We start from the raw sequence: 17,289 nt of genomic DNA on the forward strand, positions 1-17,289 counted from the left end.
CATTAGCCACAGCAATGGTGCCAAGGTTTGCAGCAAACTCAGTAAAGCATTATATATATTGGCTCATCTACCACACTGGAAAAAGCATTGCAGGAGTTCCTGGTCTCTCTCCGTCTTCATGACCATTTTGCCCTAGCACCTACCACTGCTCTTCCTCTGCCAGTCGCTCTGTGGTCCTTTTCCTCTCATCATGGCACTCCTACAGGACAGCCTCTGGCTGCTCTTGCAGCAGCCACACGCTAAATGGAACAACCACAGCTTACAAGTACTAGCAGTATGATATGCTTGTTTGATGTTGGAAATACACCTCCTACTTTGCAGGAATAAAAGCTGTGGACTGTCACATTTAGCATGCCAGGCTGTTTGATTTCAACAGTTCAGAAGCTGAGAATGATTTTTTTTGAAAGCAGCATCAGATTGAGCCTGCTATATTTTCCTTTGGGAGTAGGGAGAAACTGGAAAAGGGAGGAGGAGGAATAAAAGAATTTTTAACGTTCAGTAGCCAGCAATTTACTTGTCAACAGTGCTACATGGGTTGCTCAGCAAACTCTTTTTATAAGTTCCCTGACTTTCCCTTTCTTCTTCCTTTATGTAAATGTTAAGTGCTGCATCTAGAAGTATATTCAGAATACCATGCATAGCAGAGAAGGCATTGCAAAGTTCAAAGCTGGACCTTATCCACCCCGCTACCCATCTGGAGGCTTCCTTTTTCCTATAAGGAATGCCATCTCATCTGACTAAATCTGTTCCAAATGAAAGAACCAGGTCAAAGCAGTAATCTAGATAACTCCAATATTACAGTTAACACTGCTATTTATATATCTACTACAGAGAAGGGAATAGTTTCTCCCTTACCTATTTTACTTTTGGCCACTGAGCTGCTTTTCAGCAGGTACTGCCATGGAATTGGTGTTTTTCAGCTCTATCCAATAAGCAGAACTGAGGTGCCTGTTTTACTGCACCCATGTGCTTATGGGTTTTCTTCTAGCTCTAGTTACGAGCTTGGAGAACAAGTATTGTGGATAGCAATTTTTCATACTTTTTTTTTATGCCAGACTTTCTTCTATTTAATTGCTTTATATGCCTGTGGTACCACAGTGTAATATGAGAAATGCTCAGCTGAGCAAACTGCTCAGACCTTAGTGTAGTGTTCAGTATTTTTATCATTTTACTCAAAATAGTGGTACTTGCTGTACTTTTTCCAAACATAACTAGGATTTCTCTAGCTAATTTTCGAAACGTTGAGATAACACATGCTAGTACAACAGGTTTACAGGCGGCTTTGCAAGTCAGGAAGAGCATTCTAAGAGGAAAATGATGGATTATGTGTGGGTAAGTTGTAAAGAGCCTCTGAGAAGAAAAGGTTTACTGAATTATTGATTGCACAAGAACAGAGATTGCAATAACTTGTGGTTTTGTGAAAAACTTACCATAAATCACAGTAAGGTTCAGAATCTTGCAAATCCATGCTGGGATCTGAAATGAAAAGTTTTCAGTATGGATAGCTGAGTGATGTATGTCCTCAGATAGTGACTGTTTGGCATTTTAGATGTTTTTAAAAAGCTCCAAGGAAAAAACACTTGCTAGCACCTCTGGGTAAAACTCCTCTTTTTCTACTATCAGTAACCAGGCACTGCAGTGTTTGTAGAACTTCCAGTAAGAGCACAGAGATGGAATTTTGCATTTACTTTTCCATTATGGTGTCAGAAGAGGAAAAATAAAATTCTGAATGTATGTTTGAAAACAGTCTCAGTTTTAAGTTCAGCTCAGCTCTACCCTGTGGCTGAAACATGGCCATGTTTTGGCAGTAGGGAAGACTGCCATATGTTATAGTGACTGAAAAATTACACTGATGCCAATCTGTGAAGTCAGACTTATAAAAAAAAATCTAAGGGAGTATATGTGTAGCAATATAAGCTTTTTTATATATATATATAACAAAAGAGCCTGACAAGTTAAAGTGCATGACTGTTAAAGACAGAAAATCTATCTATCTATATTAAATTTATATAGATTTAGGGATAATTTTTCTATGTCTTTAGCAGTCGGGCACTTTGTAAATGCCACAGACTGCAATTCACTACTGTTCTTGAGAGAAGTAAGATCTAATAAATAAATCCATTCTATTTCCCTGTTGTCATACAGAACTGCTTGTTGTCTGCCTACCAGCTTCCAATAGCCGTAGCACAATTCTACTCTTTGAATAAGTTCTTACTTATTGACTGCCTTTTAGTGAGCACATACTGGAAATCAATAAGCAGATTCCTTTTTTAGCATGGCCTTTCATGTAAGGCCTCTAAATGAGAGCATGGATGAGGCGAGTCCGAACATGGCTGGCAGCAACATGACATTTTCTTTCTTTAAGGTCACTATAAGCTGTTGGTTCATAGCTCTCATGGGTGACTTCCAAAGCTTTAAAAATTGTCAGTTAGCTCATTTTAGTGCCAGAAATATGTTAAGTGTCTTTAGACACAAAACAGTGTTTGTATTATTGATAGACAATAGTCTGATATAGGATTTACTCACAGTGCCAGACCACATCTATGCAACTTAATGCAGAACAAGATACACAATCCAAAATATCCACCTCAACCGTAAACCTTCAGTTTCCTTTTGAAAAAAATGAAGTTGTTACTCACTGCTGAAGGAGGACAGCTGCTGATCAGTATAGCTGACTACCTCAGCAGTTATAAATTCACTCCATTTATGAGTATCCTGAGACACGTTTGTGAGATTTGTGAGAATTTGCTGACAGCGGCTAGTGGATTCCTCCAGCATTTTCTTTTTTTCACTACTTATGCCTCTGAGTTCTGGAGAGAAATTATCTAGAGACACAATAAACTTGTTGTGGTTAGAAGTTGTACTGTTGGTTAGGTCTGTAGTTTTCAGGTGAACGTTTTCTTGCATAGCAGTGATGGTGGTCTTCAAAATCCCATTTTTTTTGCCAGTACACCGGGTGAGTTCTTCTGAGTCCCCTGAACCATCAGGTCCAGCTGACTTTGCAGTGGAGGCACTAATTCAGCAGTCCTCCTTGCATGCGCAAGCCTCGTCACTTCCACTTTTAAATTCTTGCAATCATTCTGAAGCAGAGCAAAAACACTGGCTGCTTCTTGTGATTTTTTTTTTCAGAGTGAGACAGATATCTCCAAAGGAATTATTCATTTCCTTTTTATGGGCCTCCATCTTATCAGCCACTGCAGAATATTCCTTATCTTATTCTGAAACTGACAGTTTAGCCTGAAGAAAAATTTCCACCATTGGTATAAAGCTATCTAATGCTCTTCCTAGTCCAGATGTATGGTCCTTAATCAACCTCAGAAGCTCCGCTTTACTATCAAATGACAGTTCTGTGATGTAGTATTTTTTAAGACATATAAGAAACTTCAGGTTCCAGTTCTTTAACAGAGGTAAAAGACAAGGATATTACCTGCCAAAGAACTGGTGGATAGGAGGTCACCTATAAAATTTGTGTAAGATGACAGCAACTATTCCTGCTTCAAATTGTTCTTACTAATTGAATCTTGTATTCTGTTGAACAGAACATTTGTTTCTCCTGCAGATGTATTTGGACAATCCAGTTTCACATGGAGACCAGATATATCTTTTGTGTGAACAGTACTAAGCAACTTGCTAGCTATGCCATGATTTTTTTCTTCAGTGCTTTCCAAAACTGAAAGCATATATGAACCTCAACCAGCTGAACTTGGGCTTTTTAGCAGATCTTTCTGTGTTTCTTCCATTTCTTTCTGCTTGATTTGTAGATGTCTTTTTTATTAATTGTGAGTGGTTTAGTGATTCTTTTCCTCTTCTCCTCTTCCTCTTTTCTCTTCTCTAGTGATTCTCTTCTTCCTCCATGGCACTGATAATGTCAGCATACTCTGCAATTTGTTCTTCCTCAGCTGTCAGCTTTCCATTAAGGGCTTCATTAATTTTCAAGGGAAATACAGAGTCCATTTGCTTCTCATGCAGCAGCAAAGTCTCAGTTCAGATGCTCCATTTCTTCAGCATATTCCTTAATAACAGTTCTTTTTGTCAGCTTCTGGTGAACTTCAGGTTTGTTCAGTATGTTCTTTGCTCTGTGGATATATGCCGGTGTTTCCTCAAGATTTATAGATGGAGCAGAAACTGTCGCAATTGTTGATTTTTTTTTTTTGTCCTCTTAAAGAGTCTTGAAGGATTCTTGTGAGTTTAGATTCTCTGTATCTTTCCAAAAGAGCAATACTAATTTTTCCTGGAGTCAGAACAGACTAGCGATATTTCCAGCTTCATGAGCTCTTTTGTCAGCTGCCCTAGACTGACAATATTTTCACTTCCTGCAATATCAACCGAGTTTAGCTTCCCAATTTTAATAAGCTCTTCTCCATCTATTGTGGGGTTTTTTTCACCTCAAAAACAAGAGTGGGAATGGCTGGAATATTCATTCATATAAGTAGCTGCAGTAGTTCTTTCTTCTGTAGCCCTTTCCAAGATTTGATAGACTTATTTTTTGTTATGTACAGTTATTTCTTTCAAGCCTTTATTATTCACACCTCTCTTGTTTCAAGGATCATGAAACATCTGCAGTCTTCCTCCAGCATCGGGGCTAGGATTCAGAAGATCAAAAAGTTATTCGTTATAGATTTCCAGAAGAAGGACTTGCACAGAAAATCCAGTATCATTCTCTGTGAGTTTTTCAAATATTTGATATAATGGGGTATTATACCTGCTACTGGATCCTCTTTGCAATAATGTTCTTCACTGAATGACTGCTCCCCTTCTGTTGTGAAGGTCTGCCCAGTACCAGTTTGACCATAAACACTGTACAGTTGTAATCCATAATAAATTCATCTTAAATGGGACACACAACACTCATGCATATAGCAATCTGCTTTGCCTGAGCTCCAGAAACCACATCAAACATGTAACTCTTTCTTGATATCTTGTCTGTAAGTCCTCCAGTATGGACACTAACTTCTTTTCTTGCTTGATGACAGACTATAACAGCTTAGGAGTTTGCTTTATGTGCTGAGTTATTAAAACCATCAACCTGGGGTTATTAAAACCTAGACGTTCTTGCCCTTCTCCTCCTTAGTGCTGCCGCCACTCTGGCAGCTCAGGGAAGCTATATTGGGCTTCCGTGTGAGTTTGCTGGGGGAGACGTGAAGTGTTGTGTCCTGTGTTGCTCTTGCAGCCCCTCAGGCTCCTGCCAACTGCCTGGTCCTTGCACGCACTCACCTCAACTGCTGGCGCTATGCTTCCTACAGCTCCACGCTCCAGTTCTTGCTTAGTTTCTGGTTACAGCAGCTCAAAACTGAGCATAGCGCTTCCCTTGTCATGTCCACACTGTGTAATGCAGCAAGATGTGGGCCTACTTAAGCTAACAGTGATCAAAATAGCCCTGCAAGAAGAAGTAATATAGCCACAACAGTGTCGTGTTGCATGAGTTAACTGGTCCTGACAGAAGCAGTGGTAATTAACTTGAGTATAGCTTGTCTTCATGCTTTTGTTTTGAAACTTGATTAGGTGTCTCTGGCTAGTATTGCACTGCATCAGTACCAATCTGCTTGAAACTTGACTTGGAGAAGATTTGCATTACTACACAAAATGCATTATATACAGCATCTTGTGTTGTACACCCTCTGAACTAACCGTCTAGTTTTCCATATCCACTCTGCAGATGAAGAACTGTAGCATTTTTAAATGCCTTTCATGGACACCTTAAAGTAAAACAACTCATCTGTCAGTAGGCTTAACTAAAGTCCCTCGCTGTCTGAAAAATGTTTTGGGCTTTGTCACCTGAAAAAGGCTTGAACTCCTCTAATGCAACATGTATTTAAAATATAATATAAAAGTACATTGGAGATGAAGGCAGAGATTTTTGGAATCTATTGTTTTTATATTAACTATACAGATCAGAAGACAGGAACTGACTCCTAAAAGTCTTTCAAAAAGTCCAGTAAGAGAACATGGACTCTGCTCGAAGCTAGAGCTGCTCCAAACAATTCTCAAGATAGTATTTGCTCTTATATTTTAAAGCAATGTCCAATGTTGCTCAGTTATGTGAGTGGCTTAATAATGATTGAATTTATTGTTTTAATTCTTTCCTGGCTTTTTGAACTTACAGCGTGAACCTGAATGTTCTTCACAACCATGAGATCTGCTGGGCTGTGGGGCAAAAGAAGCGCTCACATCACCCTTATAGTCTGGGGAGGCCAGGTTGAGAGAAAAGCGCTGGGTGTTACTGAGCTTCATTGCAAAGGCTGGTAATATCGTGTCCTTCCAAAGACATCATCTGGGAAATTCAGCGTTCCAGCATGTCATTATGCAGCAGTTTTCGTCTCGGAGAGGTCTCCCTCCTCACTCTTGCAGTACGATTTAAAAAAAGCCACATCAAAGCCCTTAATAGCCCTTGAAGCAGATAGATGCTTTAAAATCTTAAATATAGCCCCCAGGGCCCTCACCCTGCTGGGTGTCTGCCCTTCTTTTCTTTCTTCAGCCTGACTTCTTGTCCCCCAAATCCTCCTCCCCACCCCCTGCCTGGCTGACAGCCCCCTTGCTCCCCCGGGGGGAGGCACGGCCTCGGCGGCCAGCAGAGCTTCTCCGCAGCTGCTCCGCTTGCCAACTTGTCGCCCTCTCCAGGGCTGGCGCAGGCCTCCCCGGCCCGACAGCCGAGGGCGGCGGGAGGCCGAGCCCGCTGGGCGCCCCGGCAGCGCCCTCGGCGGAGGCCTCGGGGGCGGCGGGGACCCGCCGCCGCCGCCCGGCTCCTCCTCCAGCAGGTGCAGCCCGTCCGCGCCGGGCTTTGCGGGGGCTCCCGGGCCGCCGCTGCGCACTGGGCGGGGCGGGGCGGAGCGGGGCGGGGAAGGGTAGGGACGCTCCCCCCGAGCAGAGGGAGCCGCGGAGCCGGGCTGGCGGGTCTGTGGCGCGGCGGTCCTTTCCCTGCGGCTTGTTCCTTCCCTACCGCCGCGGGAGCGGGCTGGAAGGCGGCGCCGCCGCGGCGCGCACGGGCGGCCCAGCGCCCGCCGCGAGGTGAGCGAGCCGCCGCCCCGGTTACCTAACCGGGACGAGGTGGCCTCGGCGGCTGGGCGAGCCGGGGGCAGGGCGAGCCGCGGCCGGCGGTGGCGGCCGCCGCCAGGTGCTGGCCGTTGTCGCGGCCGCGGCCCGCCCGCGTGGCCGCCCGGGTCTCTCGGTGGAGACTTCGCCGAAGCCGCCTCTGGGCCGGCGGGAAGGGGAGGGGGGGGCTGCGTTGCCGCGTTGCCACGGAGACGATTCAAACGGCAGCGCCGACCCTTGGGGCGTCCCAGGGTAACGGGCCGCCTAACGGCCGGCGGCCGCCTCAGCGGCAGGGCGGGAGGCGGCGGTCCCGCCGCGTCCCGGTCTCGGGTTAGTTTAACTTCGGGGCAGGACGCGGCCAGGCGGGGAGGATGAACCGGAGCTGGGATGGGGGGGGTGGTTGGGGGGGGGGTCTGGGGCGCCGAGGGCGTCCCGAGCCCGCCGGCGCCGCTGCGCGCGCCTTCCCTGCGGGGCCGCGCGGAGATGTCGCTCTCGCCTCGACAGGAGCGCTGCGTGTCTCCGGCTGGCTGGTTTGTTGCTGTTTCGTAAAACATGGCTCTGCTTGTCTCTACGCGGCACGAAAATGCATCTCTTTACTTAGTAGAGCGGTTCTTTTCTCGTATCTAGACTGTATGCTCCCCTGTGGAGTGACAAAAACAAGCTTTTTGCTCCTTTGTAGTATTTTAGTATGGCAAATCCCCCACCTCGAAAAGGGAGCTGGACTCCCTTTCAGCTCTTGAATTGCTGGAAGATTGAATGTGCAATCCCAGGGATTTCAAAGGTACTACCCAGGTGGTTAAATACATAGGTCAGAGAGGGGAAAGATTTGGCTCTCAGCTGCACTAATAAATTTCCTATTTGCTGAATCCGGAACACTTCTACCAAAATGCATGAGTTCCTCCGATGCTGCAGGTTGCAGACGGCTCATTGCTGCAAGTCTGCCGTGGACATCGCTGGAGGGTGAACGCAGCCTGCAGAGCTACCGGGTTGGCTGCATGGTCCGCAGCAGGGTCCCACAGACAATCGATAGACATAGCCTGCGTGTGCAAAAACACTGAGAAGCAGTATGCTTGGCACCATACAATAAAATGTGGAAGAAATAGAGCTACAGTTTAAAATAAGAACAGAGGGATAAACTACAGGCATTGATCTTGGCAAGATCAGCATTAATAGGTTTTTAGCTTGTTATGAATTAATCTGTTTTTGTGGTGGTGGGGGGAAGAGGATATCTTAGAAATGTTTCAGAAGGACACTGGGGTTAGTCTTACTTGCGTAAATGCTAATGACAACATTCCTTTAGTCATCAAAAGATCAGGATTAGACCCAGGGGTCAGAATCCTGCTAACTGTAGCACATGGGGGATCTACTGTAACCTTGCTGCTTCGTATTTATTGTGATATCTGCTGGTACGAAGCAGTTGCTGTGGGCAAGGCCTCCATGGGATGTTCAACAATCGGTTAGAGGTTTTTATCTGAAAACTCAAGTCTATTATTTAACTAAACCTTAAGTAAATGCAATGATGCACTGAACAAATAATATGGTTACCACAAATGCTTAAAAATCTAGTGATATGTAGCTACTCAGTAAGATCTTTGTTTTATTCAAATTTGCGAATGATTAAAGAGAGACATTCTTACTTAACATTGAAAATGTTCCAGGAGAACTCCTTTCATCTTTTGTGTGCTTTTCAGATTCTGAATAATTTGACAGTGTTCGTAAAGCACTTTGCAGCTATGATGTGTGAAGTATTACAGTAAGTATGGTTAGTCTGAGAAACTGTATGGAATAACATGATCTTATTTTAGTAGGACACTGAAAGTAATGTGGTTGTACTAGCTTCTCTCTCAAGCATAAGATCTTCTTGTGCTTACGGTGTTTATTTATCATTGGGATGGTGATCTATTGTGTATATGAACAACAAAAGGTCCTCTATTTCTTCCTCTATTGGCACGTATGGAGAAAATTTAGCTTTGGGCAGCTATTGAGCTGGTAGATGTGAGCAAAGTGATACTCTCTTTCTTCAAAACAAAGCAAAGAAACAAGGAGAAAGAAGTGGCATCTGGGTTGCTTCAAAAATGATCCAGTTAGATTTGCAGGTATATTGCACACTTAGTTCCAAGAGAGAGCAAGTGCTTATAAGGAAGGGAATTTTAGCATGAGAATAGGAGTGTTATCTATTTAACCTTTATAGATCAGCATGTTATATGAACCGCAAAGAATATTGGAATAAGCATTATCTTGACTGTCAGAAAATCAGGTGATATGTTGAAAGTAAAGATGACTATCCAAAATTGGAATGACTGGATGTTTTTTTGAAAGCAAGCTTGGAAGCGACTGAACTTAAATCAGCCCTGAGCAGAAAGCAGAGAGTCTTGTTCAGGTAACCAGCCCAGGATTGCCTGACATCTTCTATCTGAGCTCTAATCTTGTTTGAGTCTGTCTCCTCTGTTAGAAGAGCATGAACCTGTGTTCAAGATGGCAATTCTTGTTTAAAAAGTCTGTGTTTCGCTGCATGCTCTAAATGAATTTGCCTCAGAATTTGAACAAATGAAAGAATTAGAGTAGCATCAAGAAAAAGTTGGGTTTTTTTTTTTTTTTTCATAGTATGAAGAGGAGCAATAAATTTAGTAAGAAAAAAATATGATGTAAACATTTGTAGCAAATAAAAATCTAGACTTGTGTGGGCCTATTTTTCACTGGGTATTTGCGAAATAAGGTGAGCTGGATTTGACCTGAGAAAATTCAATATTCACTTAAAAGGCGATGGTGATAATAGCCATTTTTTTTCTTAATTCGAAATGTATTGCTTATACCTGAAAAAATCAAATATTGGTGTAGTGTAGCTTCTGACACTGATGAATGAAGCTTCTGACTTCTGATGAAGTGGTGATTGGTGGTTAATGGCAGTGTGAAATGAGTTTCTACAACACAGTGAAGAGGAACCTGTTCAGTATGAAATCCATGGCACTACTGTGGTGCTTTTGATTGACTCTGCTGTCTAGGCTATGATTGACTTAATAGCCAAGAATGGCAATAATTTATTGCCACACGAGTACAGGAAAAGGATGATTATAAGTTGGACTAGAAATGGGAATTGGATGAAGTGAAAAATGAAATTAATTTAATTACCCAGAGGAGAACAGTAGACAGTGTTATCAGAAGCAACTGAACAAGCATAAATGTTACATGCTATAACTATGCTCACCTACAGTAAACATGCGGTTGTCTCACTTTAGTTCTTGTTAGTATAGGGAATCATCCATATGTTTCTCATCCATCTGGATTTTCATATGGCGCTTCTCAATGTGTTCTGTACTCTGAGGACTTCAGATTACTCTAGAACTGATTGGGAAAGACAAAAAAAATCTAATGTTTGCATTTTTTTTAATTGTTCTGTCCACTGTGCCTCTGAAATTGTATTCCTCGCTCCTTTAGAGCCAGTCATAGGAATAGTACCTAGAGGGTGAAAATCATAGGAATTTTCCTAGCAAATTATTCCATTTTTAGAAACCTGAGGGTCTTCCTGTTCCTCCTCCCCCCCCCCCCCCCCCCCAAAAAAAAAAATTGCTAACTGATCTTGGTAGTGTGTCTCCCTGATTTCTTGAATCATCTTAGGATTCTTTATGTAGCAATTTTTCTAAATCTTCACCTCTTTGCTTTCTGATTTTTGATGACATTTTGACCACTTTATGAGATCAAATGAGGTTTGACACTAATTCTGTTACTGTTTGCTTACATATTTGAAAGAGTGCTTGCTTGTAGATAAGTAGGGACAACTACGTTTTTTGTTCTACAAGCTTTGGCTAATTTGATTTCTGTTAGATTTTTGAAATTTTCATTATCAGATTGTGATGTCTGACGAAGACAAAAGAACAAACGGATACTTTTCACTTTTTTTCCTCTTCACTTTTTTTTTTTTCTGTGCCGACTCCGGGGTTGGATTTGCCTCTGATCAAATTTTAGACTTTAAGCAATTGTTATCTTCAAGCTAAAATGAAACCTGCTTAGGAGTCTGTTGAGGGACATTCCTGCTGAGTCCATGAAGAAATTTCAGGAATAGGGTACAACTCTGGGAGGTTGTTTCAAGAGGAGAAAGTGAAGTGGTGATGAAGTTTGGAAGTTTTGAAGATGATGATGGAGTTTGGCAGTTTAAGCTGGGAGACCATGAGTGCTTTGCAACTCTTGGTTCTGAGTGTTCCCACCTGGATTGGCCATCCTGAATCTGCTTGGCAATTGTAGGAAGGAAACATCTTTTGTAGGCCAGAAGAGAGCTGCAGCCTGTTCTGGGCAGGTGCTACTCCTGTAGTCTTGGCCACAGCCTTTTTGATTTCCAGCACTCGAGGAGAACTCAGTGCTATTGGCCAGATTGCTCAGCAGACAAGAGTAGAACTGGAAAATTTGGTTTTGTCAAGATTTTGTCAGTAGGGGAAGATTTATATTTTAATTGCCCTTTCAACTATGGGAAACTTGGACATAGCTAAGCTGTGATGTTGAAGTCTTTTACCAAGTTTTTGTGGATCGGCAATGTTTGACCTCCTTTCTCAAGAGCAGAGGTTTTGCACGTGTAAGCTGAACTGGAATATCTTTTGGGCTCCACACTCAGTGGAGAATTTAATCACTCAAGCAAAAAAATGCTGTGCGGGAGCTGGGTAGTAACTGATGTCTCTTTGTATGTATACATACATGTCTAACTCTTGAAAACGTCTCTCTGTTGGCTTCAGAAATGAAAAAGTGTCATTCCAAAAAATATCTGAGTGCCATTCAAACTGTTTACATACAGGCCATTGCGAAGCTATTGACTTGGTCTCATCAGTCTTGCCCATAAAACTGAATTATTTAGTGTGAAAACAACAAATACTTAGTTATGAGCAAAATAAATCAGAGGCTTTCAGAACTTCAGTAATACTTGAAAATATGTATAATTTTTCATTACGTTGTGTGACTACTCTGAGCAATTATGTAAATAAAGAATCTGTTCTGAGCCAAAATTTCTATAGCAATATACTATACTAATGTGGAAGAAAACCTTTAATTGTAGAGAATGAGCTTTATATGGGGAAAAACATTGTAAATGTAATTTGGTCTATCAGTATGTAGAAGTTACAGTTGTTCTGAAGGCTGTCCTTTTCTGCAACTATCTGTCTTTATTTTTCCCCACAGGAATGATTTTATATGTATAGTGGTAGTTTTAACAGTATAGAGGAGGTGGTGTTATAGCCTAATTTACTGTTATGTTTTTCCTGAGTGTTGTGATGACTTAGGAAATTCCTTTAAAGTGTGCATGTGCTTTCCTTGGTAGTCTAAACACTTCAATTTTTCTAATCCATTTATGCCTATAGAATAGTCTTTCATTGCACTGTTCAGTAAGGTTACACTTCAAATAAATTGTCAACATCACTCCTTTGGACAACGGAGGGCTTTTGCTCTGCAGGTATCACAGCTAGGAACGTTTGAGGTCCTAGCTGATTTCTGCTGAGCTGATAAGATTTGATTTGTCGTATATGCATTTAAAAAAAAAAAAAAAATTGATCAAGCAAAAACAGCATTGCTTAGATTAATTACGAATTGCCAAGTGGACGTGAGCAAGCTTATGGCCTTATTATGTCTGAAACATTTTCCATCAAAGTTCACTTCAGGTGAAATAAAGTTAAAAGGGCTGTTGCTCTTAGTCAGTTAGACTGGAACTCTACCTGGCTTGTCAAGACAAATCAGATAAAACTATAAAAGTAATATCAGGATATCTAGAATGCATTCTTTTCAAGTTTCTTTTTGAAAGCTTAGTACCAAAATTAGTACTAAACATATTTTCCAAACAGCTAAAACTTTAAGCAGAGATAGGCTTTGAATGCATTTTCCCCATCTCCCCCCCCCCCCATTCTAATACAAACCTGAAAATAAAGGTGTCTTTAAAGCAATAATAGCAAATCAAAGGATTCTCTTTTTGAGAGGATGCATCACTTGGGTGTTTCTTGTATCTGTTGTATGATACTTAGTTTTGAAAACCTTATTTCAATCAAAGTGGCCTTATTTTAGATGTGTACAAGAAAAAAGAACTGAGGTGACATTTCTAGAAGAGAACTATGACTTTGATCTAAGTAGAGGTATCAAGAGCTATAGGTTGAACTGGAGCATGCAACCTCTGTAGTGAGATAACAGCATCTGTGCTGTGGGTCAGGTGTATTCCTTAGTTCAGCTTCCATTTTTTTTTTTCCTCTCCTTCAGAAGAAAACCCAGGCAAACAAACAGGAAGGAAGAACTGGTTTTTGGCAGGGTCCTAGTGGATTAGGAGTACAGAGTGCCTTGGAGAGTATGCCATAGCCCCACTTCTAATGCTCAGACTGTAAGGGTATTTTAACCGCACTGTGATGAGTTTTACAGGCAAATATGACTGGGAAATACAGGAAAATATGACTGTTCACTGGGAAAGTGCTTAGGAAGTTGGAATGATGAGATGACACTGTATAATTTCATACTTTTCATTTATATGCTTCATCCCCAAACAAGGTCACTGTTAGAAGTGCAAAAGCATAAGAGCTACAGAAATATAAATAATAAAGGACTGGATATGCTTCATCTACTTAGAAGCAGGAGAAGAGCAGGAGAATTAAGAATGCAAGTAGAACAGAAATGGGAGCTTTGCATTTTGGAATTTGACATGATTGCTGTTTCTGTAGCCAGGACTGGTCTTCTAATGTGTGACGCTCTCTTGTGATTGGGCCCTCAAGCACGTACTCAGTTTGAAGCATGCTGCTTGATCTTATTGGGGTTGCTCATTTTCTTTAAGACCTTTTGATCATATCTGTTCTGTTAGGTGCTTTATAGGTCTCATGCCATGCTACAGATTTTTGGATAGAAAGGATAGAAGAGCATTATTACAAGAGCAAGTAATGTACAAAGCTAGTATAGCGTATACTACTTGCAGCTGTTCATATTTCCGTAGGATTCCAAACCTGGCATAGTGCAACTCTAAGGAATGTTAAAGGGAGGTGAACTGCTAAACAGGCTGTATGAATTCACAGTCCCTGGTTATTATGAGCAACTCTTGCACTGTTGAACTTCCATTGATTTAGTAGTGTTTCTGGATGAGTGAAGAGCACTAGGTCTCTGATACCGTTGCCTTACCAGTTGTGGTTTGTGATGGTTTAAAACACAAAACACTTTCAGCTTTCCACATCCCTGCTCTGCTCATGTAGTAAAGCTGGTAGAATAGGGCATGTGTCTACATCTCAGCTGGCTGTTGAACCTGCAGCAGCGTATTGCCCTTCTGTTGTGCTGACATCACTGTTCATGGTGGTGTACTGTGAGCTAGATCCCAACATTGATTAACTTTAAGAGAAATTTAAAAAATAAAAAGCAGCCCCACAGAAATCTCTATATACTTTAAGCCAGATCAGGAAGGGGAAGAAATACTATTAGGCAGTATTGCTTCTAAACTTCTTGTGCTCATTTTGGAAATGGCAGCAGCTGATTGACTGCTTTGCCCATTCGTGAATATACAGCTACTAGAGGAAGAAGCCTTGACCTTGTGTGCTTAGTGTTTTTTTGTATTAGTGAGCAATAAAAGGTGTTAAATTTGTGTTTTTATTTACCAGTTTCTTTCACTGAAACTGAGTAAGCAAATGTTTTCACTGCGGCTTACCATAAATAAACAGAAGGGTGTTTGGAAATCCTGACCAGCTTTTGTGTAGGAGAGAGCAATCATAACAAACTGTGGTTCTGCGATGAATTGAAAACAAATAAAGATGAGCTGTTACTGATGGTTTACAAAAGTAGGAAGAGACTGTACCCAAAAAGGAGCAAGTTATTTCTGAATCATGAAAAATCTGGTTTGCAAACCTGGGGCAAAGTTCAGTAACTTTTCATGTTCTGTTCACAGTCTTCAGAAGATCCCAGGAAACCAAATGCAGTGATTCTAACCAACTTTGGCCTCAGAGAAAGATGAAAAACTTCTGCAACTGCAGCATTTAACTCTGCAAGAAGTCTTCTGAATCACCCCAAGGTATTTCCAAGATCTTCTCTTATGTGTTCTGAGTGTTTTACTAATTATTTATAATACCACAATTTGCTAAAGCAAGATCATTTCTTACAAATCATTTCGTACTAGGAAATCTTTTATTTTGGTATTTAAAATCAGCTGGATTATTTCTTATTCTTGGAAATTACTTTCCATATTATTTTATATTCTTGACATATTTCAGACTTTCATAATTTTCAGTCCAATCTTACTGTACAAAATGTTGTTGGTAGGCAGTATTCAGATGAGCAGAGTGTTTTCCAGTGGTGCAGCTGAAGGATGGATTTGTGCATCTGAGAGAGTTTTTCTGAGTTTTCAGTGTGTATATTGATGTTTACTTTTTTTTGTGCCTGAGTAACATTGTGATATGTTCCTAGCTGATAAAAAATGAGGAGGAAGTTAATGCTAGACACTTTCTTTGAGGCACATATGTGATTGCATGAAAACAGTCAATCTCAGTTAAGGGAAGGCTCATGCTGCAAGTGGAACTAATGAAGTGATGATAAACATTCTGCCTGAAGCTGCACTTTTCTTTCTTTCCCCTCCCCCACTCCTTCTTTCTTGCTCACTTTCTCCATGGAGCAGAAACCTATCTCAAGACATTTTAGGATCCTCACAAATGGAGAATCTCTTGGCTGCATCCAGAGGACCTGCATCCCTTTAACCAAAGGGTCAACTTTTAGGTTTGGCTGGGTTCGTTCACTTGGCAACACTGCAGTCATTCCTACGTAATCGGGAGACGTTTATGTTCTGTAATAATAATCATCATAAAAGGGTGCAAAAATAGGTTTGAGACACACCTCTCCGCTTTGCAACGCTTTGCTCTCTGATCTGGTAGCAAGCAACTTCTGCTTGGTTTGGGAGGGGGGGTATATGCGGTTTAATTTGGTCCTCATTCCTTTCTGAAGTGCATTGTCCCTTTCATGTCAGCAGAAGTTGCTTTTGCTTGTGTATAAGTCCATAGCAGCTGGAATCAAATGCTTTACACTTGTTCAAGAATGATTATTAAGAAAGTAATCTCTGATCATGCTGATACCAGCAATATTTGATGTCTTTTAAATAATAAAAAATGCGAGTGTGAGATCTTTATGGATAAAATAAAATGCACTGTTAAGACCATTAACAGCATAAGATCTAGTCAGTTGAGACTTTCAGTATAGACTCCCTTCTGCTACAAAAAAGCCTCAATAACTATATGAAAAAAGATGGTGTAATGTAAGAGTACTAACTGTATGCTCTGAAGTGTTCAAAAGATCATGGGTCTTTCAGATTTAGATTCCTTAAATGTATCAGTGGGGAAAAGATCTGAGGGAATAAACCTCTACAGGCTCTCTTGAGGAGTTTTGGTAATGCCATATCCAGGAAAGTTTTAAATGTCTTCTGGGATATAAATAGACCAAAGGCTACTGTTAACCCATCTAAAATTCATGATTTCCCTTCTTTTGAATTCCTTCCCTGCCTGGCAGTGTGGCTTTGGTAGAAGCGTCTGCCAAACCCTATGGGAACCCACTATCTTGAAGCATCCCCATAGGAAGGTGCAACCTCTGGCTAACTGTGTTAAACACCATTGTTCTGGTGCTGGGTGAAGTATGTCTTTTCCAGTGACTTTGCCCAGCTGTGGCTTGCTTGCTTTTCCAGTTCTTCCTATGTAGACCAAAACCTGAAGGCCTGCTGCATGCTGAAACCCTAGGCATAAGGGAGAAGTTTAGCAACTTCTCCCACTGCATAAGGAGCTCTGTTGCTTTTACTGCAAGCTCATTAGAATGTGAGTGGTTAATTATTATCTCAAGGTTTAATTTCCTATTTTTTCATCACTAGTGGGAATGCTTTATACTTACGTACCCTTGGAGATCTGCTTGCCAGTATCTAGACATACGTCTAGCTGCATATGTAGGAGTGATCTACCATTAATATTTCATTAATTTTTACAAATTATACAATCGTGTTTCTACTAGTATGCTATGAGAGATGTTACCATAAAATGATTGAAAGAAATACGAACTGTTAAACTACGAATTCAGTATGGTTCTCCTGAATAACCTAGATCAAACTGTTGATGAATTTGATGACAGCAAGGTTTGACCTGAAGTAAATGGTAGGATATACTTTATGTGAGTTATTGGATACTCAGAAATTTTGGGGTTAATTCAGAATATTCCATATTTGCAGCAGCTTTCCCTGTCATCAGAATTTAGCAAAATTCCCTTTCAAGAAGGCCCATCAGTGCAGCTCAGTTCTGAAATACT

At 41.3% G+C, this 17,289-nt stretch overlaps 1 protein-coding gene and 1 pseudogene across 5 annotated transcripts in view; one reads left to right on the forward strand and one right to left on the reverse strand.

The window, feature by feature from the left end:
* Nucleotides 1-2,631: 2,631 nt before the first annotated feature.
* On the reverse strand, nt 2,632-7,583 carry LOC104148902 (kinesin-like protein KIF11; annotated as a pseudogene).
* Nucleotides 6,835-17,289, forward strand: part of KLHL32 (kelch like family member 32) — a 132,649-nt gene continuing 122,194 nt past the window's right edge. For 3 of the 5 annotated variants that reach the window (XM_068937841.1, XM_068937845.1, XM_068937844.1), the window contains exons 1-2: nt 6,860-7,005; nt 14,906-15,028. The gene's annotated coding sequence lies outside the window, so the exon portion shown is untranslated. Of the gene's footprint in view, nt 7,006-14,905; nt 15,029-17,289 lie in introns of all 5 variants that reach the window. The other 2 variants (XM_068937842.1, XM_068937843.1) reach the window with 1 other exon arrangement.

The sequence above is a fragment of the Struthio camelus genome, chromosome 3 (genome assembly GCF_040807025.1).
Source record: "Struthio camelus isolate bStrCam1 chromosome 3, bStrCam1.hap1, whole genome shotgun sequence".
In the NCBI taxonomy this organism is placed as follows: Eukaryota; Metazoa; Chordata; class Aves; order Struthioniformes; family Struthionidae; genus Struthio; species Struthio camelus.